Genomic DNA, 6178 nt, shown 5'->3' on the forward strand with positions numbered 1-6178 from the left:
TCCAGTTTGTTTCCAATGTAAGCTAGGCTATTGGCATTTCTGTAACGTTGCCTATTTTTGTAAGCAACAGTTGAAATGTTTTAAATGAATTGATATTTTTGTGATAATAGTAAGTTCACTCTTGTGAATGTTTCCCCTCGTGTAGATACCACTGTGTTGGTTTAATTCGTCCAGTATATCCTGAACTCTAGCTACAACGTTAGTAGTTAGTTTTTTCGTGCTGCCTTTCTTCTCGGGCACAGCTTTTTTAAGTTTTCTAAAATCTCGTGGTAACGCGCATGTTGCTTGGCGCGTGCCACCGGTGTGGCAGTGAGCGGGTTAAAGGCAGACAGTGAGACCGTCCTATCAGTGCTCTACGGTGCAGCCCCCCCCCGGAGAGGGAGCAGAGAGTCGGGGCTGGAGTGTGTGTGTGTGCGGCTGTTTGTCATTCTGGCAGGACACACTCCCATGAGAAACAGCCCGCTCTCCCCGAGACTTATTTCCTTTCTACGTAGCGCATTGTTTGTTTAGCAACGCTTGCGGGACATTTTGTTGGCTAAAACCGAGGGATTCTTTTTATTTTTCTTGGCGGTAACGAAGCGCTGCGTGCTGCGGATCCCACCGGCGACAACGAGCGCAAAGCACCCGGGAGACACGAACACACGGTAGGATACTACGAACACTGGCCGGTTGCTGCTGCTCTTCACACGGGGTTTTGTCTGCTGCCCTGTTTGTAACATTTTCCTGCGGACTTCGGTGCCCTTTCTCTCAGACGTGGAAGTCGGTGAGCTACGTGTGTGCGTGTGTCGAGAAGTAGCGAGAAAACCGAGATGCGGGAGTTGTGTGCCGTGCGGGTCCATGCGTCTCCGTGGCTGAGCGTCAGTGTGTCTGTCCGTTCAGTGGTGTGGCTGGAGCGGAGTAGACGGATGTCAAAGTGACTTAATCTCTTCTCCCTTCAGCGTGTTTCTGGACGGAGCTGATGTTACTACACAACTATTGTTTCTATTTGTACGGAAACAAGCAACTGGTAGAATCTAACAAAGTTTGCCTTTTTAAGAAACAATATGTTTTCTTCATAGAGTGTAAGCTTACGCTTGTCTCTGCTTCCAATTCATTAAAACGACCCAGCCTTACTACAACTTGCTTCAGTTCGACTTCGTTTTTAACGGTGTGTACTATCATTAAGATGTATGTCAGCCATTAATACCGGTAGCCAAATGAAATTAAAGTGAGTTTGCTACCATGAATCCACAATGACACTGATGTAAATATTGGGTGAGGAAGGTATTTTGCTTTTTCCTTCTCATTCTGCATTAACTGTTATTGTGTAAAGCTGATCATATACCTTGCAGCATCTTATACATACATATAGATATATTATTTTGTATAATTGAAGGAATCAATTCCCCTAGTACCGCGAGACTCCCGGCTGTAGCCTTGAGCCAGCTCGGCCTAATTGGAATGTTTAACAGCCCAGCTGTGGGGAAAAAAGCACCCAGAGGGGTCAGATGTGTCCACAGTCTCTCCTGACAACCAGAAACATGTCAAACAATGTGTCCTAAATCCATGTCTAGCATGGGAGCACCTAGCAGGGACAACTCTGCCTGTTGTTGTTGATGTTGTTGTTGTTGTTATTATTATTATTATTATTATTATTATTATTATTATTATTATTATTATTATTATTATTAGAAGCAATGTGGTTAATAAGCGTCTCTTGACTGATTCCTGGTAATTACTGCCTATTAGCTTTAATTAAAGGGATGCAGGATGGCTGTCGCCCGAGGCCTCTCCGCGTCTCACACTCCGTAATCATAGACTTCACATGAAAGACTTCACATGAAAGACGGAGCGTCGTCATCACCTGCGTTATTCCCAAACCGCTCGCTCTTGGAATCATTACGCATGTTGGTTTTTGGTCGACTCTCCTGGTTATTTAAAGGGTCCGTGCGCTGAATAATTCTTCTAAGCAAGGACTGGTGTGGAGTGGGGGGGGGGGGGGGGGGTGGAAGCTGAGTGTAGCTGTCCTTACTGACACGAGTAAATCCCTTAAAGCTCCAGCTTTTGTGGTGAAAATGAGGGGGGAAATGACACTTCATCACATGTGGAAGTCTAGACAGTGTGTGTGCGCGTGTGTGACCTGCCGGGTTAACTGGGAGCGATTGTTTAGGATTCAAGGTCGCCTCATTTCATGCTTCTTTTTCATTAAAGTTCAAAGCCAATCAGAACCAAAGACCATCACTATACCCGTTATATTGTGGAGTTGAACTTTGACATCATTATTTCTCGCTGTGGTGCAGGGGTAGCTTAAGCAATGGCAAACTAAAACTAGCGATACCTGTGCAAGAGTATTTTTAAATGTTGAAGTGCCCTCTATGTTGCACAGTCTGGTATTTACGGTACCATATTTATTGTGTTTTTTTCTGCATGCTGCCCCTACTCTGCCTCTGATTGGCTACAACATATTAGCTTTGTATCTTACTGCTGATGAACAAGACTGTTGGAAGGTAGTAGAGTTATTGATCTACTATATGGACGGAACAAAATCACAGATTTGTTGGAAATATAATGAACAATTAATGTTAATTAAGGTTAATGTTAACCTTTGTGTCGATACAACACATTGGTTATTGGAAACTCTGATTAGAAACTTGAAAAAATGAAGTGCCATACCTCATATCAGACAGGTCGCTGACCCCTGTTGTAGTGGATTTAAAATGTTTTTTTGACAGTTAAATTCTGTAATTGAAATCCAGAAATCCTGATGTTATACATTTTTGACAAATCAGAGGATGAGGTAAAGAAAGTAGGAGGAAATCTCAATTCCACTACTTGATACACTGCTCCTTTATCCCTTACATATTTGCTAGCATGACCTTCTTCTCTTCTGTTAACAGGTAATCACTACCAGGCTGCTCTTTGGCAATGCTGATGTGCTTTAATTCAGTTATTCTGGCGTCTCTTTGACCGGGAGCACATTTCCTCGTTTGACAGATGGAACGGCAGCAGCCTCTCTGAGCCGTATAGTTCCAGTGGGTGCAGCTTTTCTTTTGAAGCGAGACACAAGACCCTGCTTGTGTCCGCACAGTCTGCCCTAGATGTCTCACCTGCCTGTCAACGCTCGGCATTTGTACACACACACACACACACACACACACACACTCTCATGTGCACACACAGCCAAATTCCTTCAGACTCAAACAGCAGACTTGGCTGCACATTTTTGTAGCTCTAAACTATAGATTATTCTCTATATATTATTTCCCCCGTCTTCATCTCCATGAGGCCTGCGTGTTTCCATCCACGCTCTTTAAGTCCTGACAGGCTCCTGACAGCTGTGGGAGCCAGACTAATGACTTCATCTGGGTTTCCCTCTGCGCTCTGCTATTCCGAGCTCTTTTCGTGGGCTCCGAAGTTTACCCTTCCTTGCCCCCCCCCAACCCCCAACCCGACGGGGCTGTCATGCTCAGGTTTCACCGCTCGCTCATGTCGAGGTGTCTCGGGGCGCATTGGTCACACACGCCGCGTCTCAGCGCTCGGCGTCGGATGGGAAAAACAGGCTGGCGTGATGCATCGTTTGCCGCTCAAATGCGAGCATTTTGTGATGAAATATTTTTCTGGGGTCACGGTTTGGGTGAAATGAAAAACTTCAAGCGTAAAGTGAGTTGCTATGATAAAACTCAAGGTGTGTACTTGATTCAAACAGAAGAAGATATACAGGTTCCTTAAAAATGAAGTCAATATTAATGGCTGAGTGGGCATTGGGACAATACGAAGGAATCCTTTTATACAGGATATATTGGAGCATGTTTAAAATGCCGCAGTAATCACTTTAGGTCGGGAGCATCTGGAACATTCTCCACGTCACCAGTCTCCTGTCGAGGGTTTAGCTCTTGAACAACTCGCAGATCGTCTGGCCAAGAAAGAGTTATTCACTATATGTGTCGAAAAAAACTCAATTATGTGACATTTGAAAGTTCTACGCAGTGGAAATAAAAATGCTCTCAGTATGATACATATTCAGAATGTCAGTCGCCAGTTGTTTCAGCTGTGGCCAACAGATTATTTGTGTTTACGGATCATCAGACCAGGAGAATGTAATCATGTGAGCCAACCCAAATGGCTGTAATGACCCTGGCGTATATACGCGCTCCGTGGCCTCGAACTCTGAGGCACGTTGCATGTCAGTCAGGGAAGTCAGGGCAGGTACTTGGCCCCGGGCAGATTTAAATACTTAGTTCTTACTTAATACTTCCTCGTCCTGCCCAGAGTAGAGATGTGTTTCCGTTATTAAAGACGAGCAACGCTGTTAGCGCTTGTTCTTCACACCATTTTCTTGACTTTTAGATTTTTTTGAACACAGAAACAGAAACTATTGTTTGACACAGGTTTAATGGCAATTGTGTAATGTCACAGACTATGTTCACTTCCCTCTCTCCCTCTCAAAAATTGTCATCTCTTTATTTATTAACGATGATTCTTTTTTGGCAATTTTTAGACTTTATTGAAAGTGACAGGGATTTCGTGTTTAATGGATTTTGCTAAAACCGCGGTTACATAGAGCCACGGTTTCATAAGATTGTAGGAGCTGCGATATTTATGGTGTTTCTGTTTCCTGCATTGTTGCCCTGTGAAAACAAATCTAAACCTTTGGTCCATTTAGAGTCAAATAGACCATAAAGCAGGCAATGTTTTAAGGCGGGGCTACCTTGTGATTGACAGGTTGTCTGGTCTGGGAGTTGTCCGTGTTTTTTGTCTTACAACTTTAACCTTTTCACAGTGTTTTCACTTCATGCCTGAAAATGTCTTTTAGCATTCTGTTATAATTAGCTCCACCCTCTTGTGTCACCCGTGGTTGCAAAATAACAAGATGGCGATGGCCTTAAAACCGAGACGGCAACGGGCAAAAACCAAGACGGCTACAGTCAAAAGCCGAGATGGCGACGGCCAAAAAAACCAAGATGGCGAAGGCCAGAATGCTAACCTGGAGGGTTCATAACAGCAGTCCACAAACCAGTGGTTTGGCGATGACACTACGTTCACTTCTCTCTCTAAAGCCTGATAGTTCGATTCTGTCATCCAGGCTCATGTCCCGGTTCTTTCCACCGTGACGCTGTAGTTTGGGCTCTGTTCCAACGACGCGGCCCACCTCGAACTAGCGTTACCTGTGAAACACAACTTAACCACTTCTGAAATTTTCAAGCCAGAGAGATGCACATCTTTTCTTTTTTTTCCTCTCCACACCCTTTCATCTTACTTTGCTAAAATAGCCCGATCCCATATCCACATCCCAGTCTCCTGTGAGTATTTGGTAACTGAAGCCGAAAGCACATATAGGGGCTGAAACTGTAGCATAACGTGAACCTCCTGTTATTTCTCAGTCTGTTGGAACCATTTCTGCAGTCCCCCTAATGCAGGGTGTCTCACGCTCTGTGATCCATACAAACACCCGAGATTCATGCCGGGTCGCCTTCACGCTCGGTAAATTGTATTGGTCTGAAACGGCCCTATTTGATGTGACTGTTGTGACTCCGATGATGAGACAGAAAACCAGTTCAGTTTGCCAAACGTTTCAGTGGTGATTCAGTAAATCATTAAAAAGAACTCCTCCCAGTCTAATTCCAGTGGGCAGGCGTCTGTAGACAGTATCTGCATGAGTTTTCATTACACTGGAATCGTTACCTAACCTCTTATATTATTTGATAAATTCCAGTGCAGTAGGTCAACAATGTGGATTAAAAGCCGATGAGAAAAGGTGAAGCTCCCTGTGATCATGACAGAGTGGCCCCCGCACATCAAATAACAAGCGCTTGTTCTTTTGTCGACAAATCGTAGTCGAAAATGCGACTTTTTGTATAAATGTTTTTGCATCTGTAATGTAATTAGTGTGTTTCCTCAGTTAGCAAAATAAGTGAATTACATTTTTTTTTTATGCGAACACTGGAGCCCTGTCACTTCCTCCAGTCTCGGTCCCTCTCTTCAACCGCTCTGAACGGCTCTCCTGCTCAGTCCCTGAGGACTTGTTGTCTGCCCTTTAAAGAGATCGTCCAGCCTAAAAGAAAAGAGATCTCTGTTCTCGTAAATTGATCTTGAGTTATTTATATTGGTATCAGTTTGGGAAATATGCTCAGTACCGCATCAGATAAAAATGAACGTGGATTTCAAAAGACGGTTAGCTTAGCCCGGCATAAATGGTTTC

This window comes from Pholis gunnellus, assembly GCF_910591455.1.
Source record: "Pholis gunnellus genome assembly, chromosome: 19".
In the NCBI taxonomy this organism is placed as follows: domain Eukaryota; kingdom Metazoa; phylum Chordata; class Actinopteri; order Perciformes; family Pholidae; genus Pholis; species Pholis gunnellus.